Consider the following 13240-nt stretch of genomic DNA (forward strand, 5'->3'; position numbering starts at 1 on the left):
TATAAAAGGAAGAAGCCTCATGATGCCCTAATGCCCTGAGGAAGATCAAATCACAGCCATGGAGGGAGATACTCTAGAACGTTGTCAAAAAGGTGAAGGATGATCCCATTACGCTTCAAGGAGAGACCTATATGCTCAGTAACCTAACATTGTCCTGAAGGGTTCATATCTGTAGAGAAATAAGACTCCTAGGCTGCAGTCAATGAGGGTTTCATTGGCACCAAAAGAAGGCATGTATTCACTGTAAAGAGAAAGGCTTGACAAGCTCTAACCGCAATCCAATCAAGTGTCACAATCTGGTGCCCTAAACACAGTCAAGGGAGAGATGCACACACAATCAAGGGAGAGAGTTATACGATGTCCAAGGAAGGGATTTAATACACAATTTTAACGCAGTCAAGAGGCACTATTACGTAGCCCAATCTAGGAGCCCTAATCCGCAGTTTGATGAGGCTCCTATCTACCCTAACGATAGTCCAAGAAGGAGGTTCAAGCCACTGCTTACAAGGTTCCTAGAAGGTGTCAAATTGTCCATTATACTACTGTCCAAACAAAAGTTTAAGATGCGTTTCGGTATGCCCTCATCTGTTGTCAAAGGAAGGCCAGTGTTTCCCTTTGTCACAGTCCTAATGGAGGACATCCTGGCTGCAGTAAATATAGAAGGAAAACCTTAATTGAAGGATCCCTTGTCTATGTATGAAAGGACCCTTAGACACAAGAAGGAAAGTGGATCTAAAACTGCAGCAAGAGTTATTGTATTACATCAAGATGCTTGGACATGATTTGTTCCTAGGAATATTTACTTGTTTGGTGAATCAAAGTGCTGACAGCAAAGTCAAGTATAGCAAACAACATTGTAACAAGATTATGTCTGGGTATGTATAAAGTGTTCATGAGATCTGTTGGAAGAATCTCTTGCTACAACTAGTTGCTTTGCTAGGCTGCAAGCCATAGCAAGCAACTAAGGATGTTCCATGACAGAGCTACAATATTTCCGTATGCAACATGTAGGCGACAGCAAGACAGTGGTGTAACTGATGATGAAGTGCATCGTAGTAGTCATTGAGTACAGATCAGTGATGGTGCAACATTGAGTGCAGATCGGCGATGAGTACAACATTAGGTGCAGATCTGTGATAAGAGCAACTCAATGATTGGAGTAAACACAATTATAGGAGTAGCAACATGAAATGCATAGTATGGTCATTAGGTCTAGCACTGTGATGATAAGTGCGACATGGTGTAGCATGGTGAGGTGCAGCAAGTGGACGAGATACAACACTATGATATATGAAGAAGTCACCTTAGAGAGTCAGTTGAAGTAGCATGTCTTCAAATGCTCTCATGTAGATATATAAAGTCAAAGTATTGACTTCTCTTGTAAATGTACTATCTCTCTCTCTCTCTGCTGAACTATTGAAGAACATAGAAGAAGAATTGATCAAGGGTTTCCCCACATTGGGGTTTGTCCCTGGCTAGCGCCACATCTTGTGTCCTCTTGTCTTGACTTGTCTTCTACGATTTATGTTTATTTTCTATCTGCAGTTTACTTTAATGTTGATGTGATTGCTAATCTGGAAAAGATATTGGGATAACTATTAAAATTGAAATAAATTGCTCTAAGCATAGAACATACCTAAAATTAACATGGTATCAGAGCTGAGGTGAAGACAATGCCCAAGCAAGAGTTAAAGAGCAATCATCGAAGACAATTGGGAAAGGACAAAAGGATCAGTGGATTCCTCATCCCTCTTCAAATTCACCGAGGGTGAAGTCGAAGCAAAGAATATTATCACAATGGCATAGCGGAAGTTTCTGATGGCCTACCTAAAGATCACTTCATTGGGAAGTCGAGATCTAAGGGTGGAAGTAAAGGTCGATGCCTTGGTTGCAATATGTTCGAACATTATGCAAAGGAGTGTTTGAATGGCAGAGACACGTCTCTTGTTGAAGATAAAAATCATTCCAGGGACATCTTCAATGATCAAAGGAATGACCGGTAATGTAGGTCATCAAGGAAATGCCCAACTCGTCAAAGAAAGCAAGGAACCCTAGGTATGAAGAATCAAATGTTGTTTTTGATAAGATAAAAAAGTGTTAACTTATATTGGCCCTCTCCTTCAAATTCTTTGGGAATCTAGCTTATTGATTGTAGTGCTTCAAGGCACTTCATTAGATAGAAGGGTGCACTCTCTAATTTGGTATAGATGGAAATAATCGTGGGATTATACTTGAAGCTGATGCCACCTATCCCGGAAAGGGTGTAGGGAATGTTACCCCTCAATTGAATGAGGGTAACTCGACTCATTTACAGAATCTCTTTTATGTACCTGATCACAAGAACTTGGTGTCCATTTCAGTAATGGAAGTCAAAGGTTATATGGTGGCACTCATCGATGGAAAGGTACGTGTTTGAAAATAGAATTTTCAAAGATGTTTTTGAGTTCAGGGTTGTATCAGGTTGCAGGAAGTCCATTGGGGACTATGTCCATTGACACATAGCATCAAAGGTCTATGAGTCAGATGGTGACAGGGATGCCTGAATTCAAAAAGAGCATGAAAGTACATGTCTGAGATATACTGAAGGAAAAATATTACAAGGGGACCATTCCCCTCATGTCGCAGGTCCACAGGTTTGGAACAACCTGAGGGGTTTGAGATTCATGATCAGGAATCTCATGTATGCAGGTGGAAGAAAGCCCACTATGGATTGAAGCAAAACTCCTCGGGCGTAGTATGAGAGGATTGATAGTTGTGAGATGAAGTTGAGATTCACCAAGGGTGAAGTCGATCCAAACCATTGTTTGAAGGTTGTCGATGATAGACCTCTCATACCAGCACCTTCTGAGGACGACCTATTTCAAACAGATGCAGACCCTCTCACTTGCAGAAGTAAGAGGGAGCTGGATTCCAGATGTGGAATGGTAAACTGCAAGCCTATGGCTACCTCGAGGATCTTAAATTTCAGAAGTTATATGGTAGTGATGTCGAACCAGATTTGGGAAATGCCTCTGAATTTCATAAACTCATTCGTGTTGATGTTCTTGGTGAACTTTCGTCCAGACATATATTTTTCAGTTAGCATGGTGAGCTCATATTTGGTTGAGCCTCACTAGATTGGTGCCAAGAATCTTCTGAGATATCTTCGGGGCACAATCTCTCATGGATTGAGATACACTGCCGGAATTATGAAAATGCATGATTATTCGAATGTTGACTGGGCAGGCAATGTGGAGGATCACTAGAGCACTTTTCAATGTTGGTTCTCTTTGGGTTCTGCTTCGATGTCATGGATGAGTAGGAAGCAGAAGTCAGTCGCTATAAGCACCGCCGAGACCAAATGCACAGCTACGAGTATGATCTCATATGAAGTTGCCTGGTTGAGGAAGCTCTTCAGTGAGTTGTTTGTACATATGATGAATACCACTGTGATTCTTTGTGATAACCAGGGGAGATTCGATTATTGAGAAATCCCATATTCGATGATTGCTCCAGCAGATAGACATCAGATACTACCTTATCTGGGATATGGGAAGTCGATGAGCAAGGAAGCTCCATCGCATTGAGATTGATGTACAGGTCACATACACTTTGTCAAAGCCCTGAGGAAAGATCAAATCTGTGATTTTCCCGAATGACATGGAATCATTGAGAGACCTTTGTAAAAGGGTCCTACATGTTGCATACATTGAGCTCTGGGAACTCTAGGGAGCTTGGGGTACTTACTGGAGTAACATGTGACCACAAGGCGACTCACCATCCCCTGGTGGCGCACTATGTACAGGGTAAAAAGTTCAACCTTCCCTTGTGACACCCCGTGGCAACTATGGAACAGGATGATTAGTTATGCTGTGGGCCAGGATGATTCATTCTCTATGGCGACTGTGGAACAGGATGATTAGTTCTCCTGTAGGACAGGATGACTAGTTCTTCGTGGCATCCACTAGATAGGATGATTCGTTCTCCTGTGGACAGGATGATTACTTCTCTTATCGAGGCATCCTACCCATGCAGTCTGGGACTCATGGGAAGTACCTCTCATCTGATCAATGAGTAGGGAAATGAGGATAGGGACCATAGTAGTACTATTGATGGATGCATCATTGTATCTACTGTACTCCCTATGCTAGGATGACCTCCATTGATCTGGGATCAATGAAACTAATCTAGGATCAATATGAGTGGTTTGAGACACTCTCTTGTGATATTGATATGGGATCAATAAAACTGACTTTGGGTCAGTAAGAGTGATGTGACACACTCTCTTCAGGTAAAATTGACTTCGAGTCAGTAGAGAATGGTATGAAACATTCTCAATCAATTCTTCTTCTTCATGGTTCAGCAGAGCAGAACAGAGAAAAGTAAAGTAGGGCTTAGCAGAGCAGAGAAGTGCAGGGCACCGATGTCAAAGATAGTATAGTTGGACATATGGATCAGCGGATGGAGTTCTCCTTAGTTGAGAGAGAGTGTTAAAATTGGAAACTAGGGCCAAACTCCACGTGGGTCATCTTATTAATGGAAGATGATATTTATCTTGGATCCCTCTCATCGAGAGGTATAGGATTGATCTAAAGATCATCCGATTCCAATAAGTATTCATGGAGATATGAATTTATTTGTGTTATGGGACAATTCGTCAAGGTCATCCAACAACCAAATAACCCCCTCTTGTGCTCTACGTTTTAGTATAAATAGAAGAGGACTTTAAGTCATTTGACACACTCACTCTTGTGATATCTCTTTATCCTCTTCTTGGGTTTGATGAAGATGAGATCTAGAGGGAGTGCCCTAGGAGATACGCTGACCTAATGATGCCCTAATGCCATAAGGAAGATCAAATCACAACCATGGAAGGAGATACTCTAGAACATTGTCAAGAAGGTGAAGGATGATCCCATTACAATTCAAGGAGAGATAGATATGCTAAGGAACCTAACGTTGTCCTGAAGGGATCATATTCATAGAGAAAGAAGACTCCTAGTCCGTAGTCAATGAGGATTTCATTGGCACCAAAAGGAGGCATGTATTTGTTGTAAAGAGAAAGGCTTGACAAGCTCTAACTGTAGTCCAATCAAGTGTCACAATCTGGTGCCCTAAACACAATCAAGGGAGAGATGCACACATAGTCAAGGAAGAGAGTTATACGCTATCCAAGGAAGGGATTTAATACGTAGTTTTAACGTAGTCAAGAGGCACTATTACGTAGCCCAATCTAGGAGCCCTAATCCGTAGTTTGATGAGGCTCCTATCTACCCTAATAGCAGTCCAAGAAGGAGGTTCAAGCCACTGCTAACAAGGTTCCTATCAGGTTTCAAACTGTCCTTTAAACCACTGTCCAAACAGAAGTTTAAGATGCATTCTAGTATGCCCTCATCCACTGTCAAAGGAGGGCCAGTGTTGGCCTTTGTCATAGTCCTAATGGAGGACATCTGGCTGTAGCAAATATAGGAGGAAAACCTTAATTAAAGGAGCCCTTAGCTATGTATGAAAGGACCCTTAGACACAACAAGGAAAGTGGATCTAAAACTGCAACAAGAGTTATTATATTACAGCAAGATGCTTGGACACGATTTGTTCCTAGGGCTGTTTACTTGGTTGGTTAATCGAAGTGCTAACAGCAAAGTCAAGTATAGAAAACAACATTGTAACAAGATTATGTTTGGGTATGTATAAATGGTTCATGAGATATGTTGGAAGAATATCTTGCTATAGCTAGCTGCTTTGCTAGGTTGCAAGCCATAGCAAGCAACTAAGGTTGTTCCATGATAGAGCTACAATATTGCTGTATACAACATGTAGGTGATAGCAAGATAGTGGTGCAACTAATGATGAAGTGCAGCATAGTAGTCATTGAGCATAGATCAGTGATGGTGTAGCATTGGGTGCAGATCAATGATGTGTACAACATTAGGTGTAGATCTGTGATAAGAGCAACTCAATGATTGGAGCAGCATAGTGACAGGAGTAGCAACATGAATTGCATAGTATGGTCATTAGGTCCAACACTATGATGATAAGTGCAGCATGGTACAACACGATGAGGTGCAGCAAGTGGACGAGATGCAGCACTATGATAGGTGAAGAAGTCACCTTAGAGAGTCAGTTGAAGCAACATGTCTTCAACTGATCTCATGTAGATATAGAATGTCAAAGTATTGACTTTTGTTTTAAATGTACTATCTATCTTTGTCTCTCTCTGTGCTGAACTATTGAAGAACATAGAAGAAGAATTGATCAAGGGTTTCCCCACATTGGTTTTTTCCCTGGCTAGTTCCATATCTTGTGTCCTCTTGTCTTGGCTTGTCTTCTGCGGTTTATGTTTATGTTCTATCTACAGTTTACTTTAATGCTGATGTGATTGCTAATCTGGGAATGATATTGAGCTAAATATGAAAATTGAAATAAATTTCTCTAAGCATAGAACATACCTAAAATTAACAGACTCTTTAGTAGAAAATGTGTTGCGGAGGCTTTTCTCTGGCCACGTCAACAGTTCGAAGGTCCTGTAATTCTTCCATTGGATCACCCGACAAAATCCCGATTATCAACACACTTCCCATGCCTATGAAAAAAAATACTTCACATCTTAGCCCGATTTTTGGATTTCGACGAGGTCTAGGAACTACTCGACGAAATTCACCAATAAACGAAATTACCCTCAAGGCCCTTAGCATCGTTTTATCAAAGTATGCATAGAGAAGGTCGTTCGATGAAACCCTAGAGGCATTCGAAAATATGGAGAAGTTTGTGGGGAAATTGAATACAAACACATTTATTGTCCTCCTTCAGGCATTTTGCATTTAGAGACACATGAAGGAAGCTCAGGCTATATTCAATAAGATGCACCAGAGGTTTGCTCCCAGTACCCAAACGTTTAATATTTTTCTTTTGGGGTTTAAAGAATCTGGCAATGCAGTGGCAACAAAGATATTTTTCAGAGAGATGATCAAAAAAGGCTTTAGTGCCAATGATGTTACCTATAACATTCTCATAGATGCGTTGTGTAAGGGTAGTAGAGTTCATGATGCATTGGAATTTTTGGAAGTGATCAAAAAAAAAAAATCACTGTTGTCCTGACATTCAAACTTATACTACTTTGATACATGGGTTGGGTATTGTCCACGATATTGATCGTTCCAGGAAACTATTTGAGGAAATGATCATAAACCATCAAAGTGATTCCTATTAAAAAATTAAAATTGAAATTTTGAAATCTTTTATTTTGCTAAAACAAGAGTGTTTCCTTCTCATTCAATGGCTAAAAAGTTACAAAACTATGTTACGAGTCCCGGCACAAAAGTCAACGGGAGTAGTTGGTGACCGCCAAGCCTAAAAAATCAGGCCTCTGTCCCACAAAAATTTGTGAATGCCTACGGTCGTAGGATCTGAATCTGAAGAATACATGGTTGGGGGGTGAAAACAACAACTCAAAATACCTACAAATTGACAAAAACCACGGACTTGAAAGGAAATTAAACTTAATTCAAGGGTTCAATTAGGTCCATCCAGGGAGATAAATCCCATGCTACTTTGACATCTGAAACCCAAGAGCCACCACGATGATCACTATAAGCTTGGAGGATAACGCATCCAACAAGCTCGATGAACTGTGGCCTTAGATCTTCACCCGCTGAATCTGACGGTTGAGGAGAATATCGAGCAGAGAAGAAGCTCGAGGAAAACCCGCCTGGTATAGGTGTTTTTCTCTCTCCGCCCGCCGCCACGTGGTGATTGATGAATGGCATCGGAAGAAAACCGTAAAAAACCGCTTGGGATCTTGGGGACGCATGATAAACCACTAAACCTCTTGACCTTTATTTTCTTTGAGAAAGGAAACTACTCTTTCTCCTCATCCTTCCATCCATTAGAAAGCTTTTGTCGCACTGATGCTGAGGTCTTCTGCTTGATGAACCCTTGTCCTCCATTCGCTTAATTTCCCAATTGTTGCGTCTCCTTCATACTGTGATAATTCTCATTGTCTGCGCACGCCAGACTATGGCATTCCTCTTGCAAATTCCCTGCAGGTGTTAGCTCCCACCTGTATATACTGTGATCATTTTTACAACGCACCCCTTCATTTGCTAGCCAATCCGCTAATCTGTTGGCATTTCTGCACACATGTACGAAACTTAGGGTTCTCAAGATTCTTCGATGCAATTGAATATGATGATAGACCTGCAAAAGTCGCCAATGGTTCAAGGCTTTCTCTAGTGCAGAGGCATTTTCTATTTTTTTTTTATTGAATTAATTGTTAATTCAATTCAGCTTCTATTATAGTGTTCGTCATATTGAGATCTCTTAGAATCTCTAAGCACTGCTCTATGGCCATTAGTTCCGCCACGTTGCTGGTAGAATTCCCTAAATGACTGTGGAAGATGACTATTATATTCCCCTTGTCATCTCTTACAGCTCCTCCATAACCCGCAACCCCTGGGTTTCCTTTCGAGGCTCCGTCTGTATTGAATTTCAAGTAGCCAGGGGGGTGGTTGCCAGTAATCCTGCCTCATTGTAGAGTGTGTTGCAATGCGGAATGTGCCTTGGGAGACAAGCTTCTGTAGGCCCAAAAGTAGAAGAATGCGAGCCTCCTGGTGTGATGGAGGATTATCAGGAGGTTGCTTCTGAATGGTATTTATAGTTTCTTTGAGTTACCTTAGGAGCTGAGCTATTATGTTTTGGGGTGAGCCAGATTTATCATTGAAAATTCTGGTATTGCGTTCTTTCCAAACATTCTAGATTAAAAATATTGGTATCAATGTCTAGGCTGTGTTGACTGTCTCATTCTCAGAAATTATTTTCCTCCAATTCTTTAAGGTTTTGGAGATGTCGTTTTCATCCCTGTCAATTTTCTTGAAGATAGAGGCAACCCAGTTCCATAAGGTAGAGGTGAAGGTACAGAGGTTGAGAAGCTGATCCCTCATTTCTTCTTGGATACCACATAACTGGCATCTGGATGGTCCCAAAAAACCTTTCTTTCTAAGATTTTCCCAAGTCAGAATCTTTTTGTGATGAACCATCCACATAAACAGCTTGATTTTTATCTAGTGATGGTGCTTCCATAGGTCCTTCCAAATGTTATCTGGTTTTGAAAAATTGTAACCAGTGGCAATTTCTTTGGCTTCTTTGAGGTTGAAGTTTCCCTCATTGCTTCTTCCCCATCTAAGTTGATCTGTGAAAGTAGAGATCAAAATTTTCCTCTTTTCCAGGATTATAGCAAGAGCTTCAGCCTAGATCTTCAGAGGAGTCTCTTCACTGTAAACTGGTACTTTCCATGTTCTCCATTTATCATTGTTCCTTGTCTTATCTCGAAAGTCACTGACCTTTTTTAGTTCTTTTTTGACAGTGTCCTCTTTGATAATATCCAATCCTTCTCTACTTAAGTTGGGTTCCTGCTACCAGTTATCCTCCCAAAACCAGGCAAGGTTCCCATTTCCAATCTCCCAAAAGCTATGTTTCTGAACTAAAGCTCTATTCTCCCAAGCATTGTTCCAAATATGGGAGCCCCGGATATGTCCGGTCATTCTGATCAGGTCCCATTCTTGCCAGTCCTTTGCATATTTCTGTTTCTAGAGCTTGGCCCATGGGTTGCTTGATTCCTTTAGCCATCTCCACCAAAGTTTGGTCACCAAAACGTTTTTGAGAGTTTCCAGGTCATGGAGACCAAGACCCCCATGAGGTTTGGGTTTGCAAAGTTTGTCCCAAGCTACTAGAGCCCATTTATTTTTTTCCTCCCCTTTTCCCAAAAGAAAATCTCTTTGCATGTTCCTGATTTGTTGAGCTACTCCTCTAGGGACAGGAAGAGCTGAAAAAATGTAGATTAGAATAAATTACAAGACCGCCTTTGTGAGAACGAGCCTGCCATCTAGATTTAAATATCTACTTGTCCATTTGCTGATTTTGTACTTCAGTTTATTAGTCATTGGCTCCCTACTTCCTTGCTCAGAGGTTTGTTCGTGAGAGGTATTCCCAAATATTTGGAGGGAAGATGGTCTCTCTGAAAGTCGAAAATTCTGGAGAGGTTTCTCTGAATGGCAATATTTGTATTGAAAAAAAATACTTTTGATTTTGTGAGACTTACCTCTGTACCAGATGCAAAAGAAAAATCTTGCAGAATTTTGTAAGCTTTGGCTTCTTTGACTGTTGGTATGCCCTGCAACATGGTGTCATATATAAATTTATGATGAGTCAGAGAGTCTCCGTCCTGGGTGAGCTTGGGACCCTGGATTGTGCCTTCCCTTTTGGTAGAAATGATCGCTTTGCTTAATCCTTCCATCATAAGGATAAAGAGAAAGGGAGAGAGCGGATCTCCTTGCCTGAGACGTCTCGAGGGCCGAAAGGATCTGGATGGAGAACCATTGAGAAGGATAGAAAAGCTAGCAGATGTTACCAAAGCCATAACCCATATTATCCAATTCTGGTCAAAGCCATATTCTTTTAGAACTTCTTTGATGTATAACCAGCTTAGCTTGTTATAAGCTTTCGCTAGGTCTAGTTGTATGATCATCCCTGCTTGCTTATTATTCTTGAGAGAGTGCACTATTTCGTGAGCTTGAATGATGTTATTGAGAATTTTCCTTCCTTCCACATATCCAGTTTTCTCCTCCGACACGAGAGTTAGAAGAAGGGGCTTGAGTCTATTTACAATAACTTTAGAGATGATTTTGTATATTACATTACAGAGGGCTATGGGTCTAAATCGATCTTGAGTTATTTCTTTATCCTGTTTAGGAATAAGGGCTATGAAGGAGGTATTTAGCGCTTTTAGGATTGTTTTTGAAACTCTTGAATCCTCCACCACCTCCAGTATGTCTTGTTTGGCTATTTCCCAGCCTACCTTGAAGAAGTCAACATTGAAACCATTTGGTCCAGGAGCTTTCCCATTGTGCATTTCATTTATTACTTCTTTTACCTCCTCTTCTGTCACTGGTCTTTTGAGACTATAATTATCTTCCCTGGTCACCAGTTTTGGAATATGCTGCATAAATCTTTTAATAGCTAGTGATTTGTCTAAGATAGGCTCCTCTGCTATATTTTGAAAATGTTGTACCAGAATGGATTCCATATCTTTGTGTGTGCTTAGCTCTTTCCCTTAAGGATCTATGAGCTTTGTTATTTGATTATGAGCCCGATGTTCCATGGTTGATTTGTGGAAAAACCTTGTATTTCCTTCTCCTTCTTTAAGCCATTGCACTCTTGATTTCTGCTTCTAGAAGATTTCTTCCTGCTGACATCTGATGTCCCATTCCTGTTGGAGAGAGTCAGCTTGCAATTTCCTATCCTCAGTAAGGTCTTCCTTGATAAAAATTTGGTTAATTTTTTGTAACTTTTGTTCCACTTCTCTTTTGGCTTTAAAAATGTTGCCAAACTCACTTTTGTTCCAATATTTCAGTTTGACCTTAATGTTTTTGAGTCTTTGTTGCAGAAGGAACATTTTCGTGCCTTGAACGGGTAAATCTTCCTTCCACCATTTATCAATATTGGAGATGAAGTCAAGGTGAGTGAGCCAAACATTTTCGAACCTAAAAGGTCTGTTCCTCGGAGTGCCAATAAAAGAAGCTTCTAGCTGAATCGGCCAGTGGTCCGACCCTCCAAAAGGAAGGATAAAAGCATTCAAGTTAGGTCCAGAGAGGAAGAGGTTCTCTAAGATGATGAATCTATCTAGTTTTGAGGCAACTTGGGAAGCTCCTCCCCTCTTATTGTTCCATGTGAAGGTTCCATTTGTTGTTTCTAAGTCCACTAGCCTCAAGTTGATTAGGAAGTTCTAGAAAGCAATAGAGTCTCTTCCTATTACTCTAGTTCCTCCTTCTTCTTTTTTTCCGTGAGAGATTTGATCATGTTGACATCTCCACCTAGAATCTAGACTGGGTGTCTCTCCCTTAGCTCCTCTAGTGAGGTGAGAAGCTTGAGTTTGTCTTTAGGTTTTTGAGGACCATAGACACTTGTGACCATATAGATTTCCTTGTCACCCAAAGGTTGGATAACCATTGAAAGGTAGTTCCTGGATGTTTCCACATCCATAATGCCAAATTTTTGAGGATTCCAAAGAGTAAGAATCCCACCCCCTGTGTTATTGGATTTGGCTTCTAGGTGCTCATATTTACTAAGCCATTTGTTATGTATCTCCCGGACTTTATCTATGGAACATTTTGTTTCCTGTATGAACACCATATCTGGGTTTTCTTCTTTTAATCTGTTGCTGAGATTCCTATGTTTCCTTTTACTTCCTAGACCCCTGATATTCCATGTTGTGAGCTTCATAATGATGGGTTTTTGAATGAGTAACTGGTGAGATCTTTCATCTTACCTGAGTTGATCATGAGATTTCCACACTCTGTTAGCAGCTCATTTTGTCTTTTTCTTCCTCTTTTTCTGCTTGGGTTTTTGGCCGAGTGTCCTAATATTTCCTCCATTGATTTGACCCCTCTATGGTCTTGGATTTCATGGCTTCTTTTGATTCCTGAGGCTTTTGTCTGAGATCTCCAGAGGAACAGCTATTGTACTCTGTCAAACTCCTCTTGTTGTAGGGAGTCTATCCCTTTGTTGGTTCCTTGGTTTAAGAATTTTTCTAGATCAAGATTCTCCCTCTTAAGAATCTCATGTAGTTCTTGGTCCTCTGTCTCAACTTCACTTGGGGTCATCTCCTAGTCCCTGCTTAGTTTCATGTTGCTTGATATGGTTTCCTATTGTTCGTTGTTTTCCTATATTATTTCCATGATGTCCTCCTTTTCCTTCTCTATAGGATGGTTGTCTAGTTTAACGACCTTTCTAATGTTCCCCCTTTCTTCTTCTAAAATTTCAAAACTGTTGCGACTTGATAGCTTTTTTTCACTCTATTTTTTCTAGTACTTTCTTCCCCCACCTTTCCCTGTGCCTCCCATCTTGGTGAATCCTTCAAGATCTTTTCCTGTGTTGGTTCTTAGATTATCCTCCCTTTTGTTTTGTGGACAGTCTCTAAATAGGTGCCCATGTTCATGACATTTCTGACATCTAAAAGGGACATGTTCATAGTCCACTGCCTGTACCCATTCCTCATCATAAACTTCTATGACAACTTCATCTGGGAGTGCTCCAAATAGATCCATTTCCACACATATTCGTGCAAAGGGGGTATATTTACCTCGCAGAGTTGCCTCTGATATTTTTAGAAAATGTCCTAATTTATTTCCTATAGATTTTAAGGATTCAGGTAGCCAATAATCTAGAGGTAGGGAGTAAAGTCTTATCCATATTAGGACTGATGTGA

Source organism: Pinus tabuliformis, chromosome 9, assembly GCF_031772625.1.
Source record: "Pinus tabuliformis cultivar Carrire ecotype Pingquan chromosome 9, CPIR1, whole genome shotgun sequence".
Taxonomy (NCBI): Eukaryota; Viridiplantae; Streptophyta; class Pinopsida; order Pinales; family Pinaceae; genus Pinus; species Pinus tabuliformis.